This window comes from Fragaria vesca, linkage group LG2 (genome assembly GCF_000184155.1).
Source record: "Fragaria vesca subsp. vesca linkage group LG2, FraVesHawaii_1.0, whole genome shotgun sequence".
NCBI classification, from domain to species: domain Eukaryota; kingdom Viridiplantae; phylum Streptophyta; class Magnoliopsida; order Rosales; family Rosaceae; genus Fragaria; species Fragaria vesca.
Window position 1 is genome coordinate 30,284,981 of NC_020492.1, and position 1,938 is coordinate 30,286,918.

General features: G+C 34.6%; 1 protein-coding gene across 1 annotated transcript in view; it reads left to right on the forward strand.

Annotated features, from left to right (window-relative positions):
* Window positions 1-1,938, forward strand: part of LOC101308643 — a 7,993-nt gene that overhangs the window by 2,262 nt on the left and 3,793 nt on the right. The gene's annotated exons all lie outside the window — the stretch shown is intronic.

Here is a 1,938-nt window from a genome sequence, read left to right on the forward strand (position 1 = left end):
AAAAGGGGAAAAAAAATGAGAGGTCTATTGATTGAATAAGAGGTACTTAATTGATTGAAATATATGTCAATAAATAACTAAGGTTATGTTAGGAATTTGAAATGAGGTCTACTGAGCAAATACTTATATTGAAAAGTAAAAAGGAGGTGTAGAGAGAATGAGAGGTATAATGAGCAAATTTAGAGGTCCCAATAGCCACACTCAAAGAAAATAACTAAAAGAAAAAAGAAGAAGGTGAAACTGATTCATTTGGTTATTGTTAATTGTTGATTCTAATGAAACTTTGTATTGTTCTAGATGTAATTATAGATAAAACAGAACAAATGGGAAGATGAGATTTAGTCTTTTGAGAGGAAGAGTCGGCGTGGAGAAGAAGATCTGGACGAAGGTTGAAAGTTGAAACCCATAAATACCTCCCAATTTGAAGAATACAAGGAATAAACAGAAAGAAAAAAAATTGTTCTAGGATATTCTGCATCCTTTTAGAATATTCCTTATGGGTGTGTTTGGTACCATGGACTAGATAGGATTTCTAATCAAGTCTTGTTCCAACTAGATTGGATTTGGAGATGTCTGCCTCCTATCCAATAGGATGTTTGTTACTCTAGAAAAGAATCGGATTGGGACTGGGACTCTATCCTTTAGAGAAGAACAAAACTTAAAAAAAACAACAGAATAGAAAAAGAAAGATTTCCGGTTTTCAGCTCACGAGTTCTTGCCGAAATAAAAAAAAATGCAGAGATGTAATTCACCATCCACGATCACTCTGGAGTTACCGATGAGGAGGAAGACGTCATCAGACTTGGCCGGAGATGTCTGGGTTTTGCTGGTAATGGCCGAAATTAATTGAAATTGGGCGTGGAAGAAGGGATGAAGATGAAGATGAAATTGGGCGAGGAAGAAGGGATGAAGCTGAAGGCCGGTGGTTGTCGCGCGAGCGTGTTTTGATCGTGTGATAAGGTCAGCAGATTACAGGTCGATCGAGAGAAATCAAAAGCCGGATAAAATTAATGACACCATTCTAACAAGATTTGTTATCCACCTCTGACAGGATTCTTGATTTCTGAACGATACAAATCTGGGTCTCCAAACAATACACGGAGTCTGATAGAATAAATATTTGTTTGTCTGGTTGCTATATGAAGGCAAACAAACACCGCTTATGTGTGTTTTGGCCTTATGCCATCATGATATATAGATAGAATATGACTATGTATTCTTTATCATTACCATATTGGTACTTTGTAATTCCTTATATGAAGGGGTCCTATAAATGAATAAGATGATTATTTTATGTTCTCTTACTAGATTTCTTTGTCTCTACCCTTTATTCTTATTTATAAAAGTTAAAATAAAGAGTCTGCTAAAGTTGCTCTAAGAGTGTATAGAGTTGATGAGAATTTTAGAATCTGATTTTGTTAGTAGGAAAAAAAATCTACAGATTTATAAATAATGGGTATTTTCCTTAAAATTAAATAAAGAAACTACATTTTAACTATTTATAACTTTGTTTATATAATTAACTGTTATTTTTAAAATAAAAAATATACAAAATAAAAAAACCGATTATTCCCCGGACGCTAGTCCCGCCCGACTTGCGTCTAGCGTTTTTTAAAAGAGTAAATGACACTTTAGTACTAATTTAAGCTTCTTTTTGCCCATTTAAATGTTTTTAAAAGAAATGTGTCCACTTCAATATAAGGTGTGTGAAATGTGCCTTATTGGACAAAACTTTTCTAATGGGCCCACTTTTAACAGTTTTTTCTGTCGAAAATACCCTTAACCCGTGGACTATATATACCAGACGAGATCCATTTTCAAATTTCTGTTTTGAAGAGAGAGAAAGTTTACGATCGGAGAGAGAGAGAGAGAGAGAGAGAGAGAGAGAGAGAGAGAGAGAGAGAGAGAGAGAGAGAGAGAGAGAGAGAGAGAGAGAGA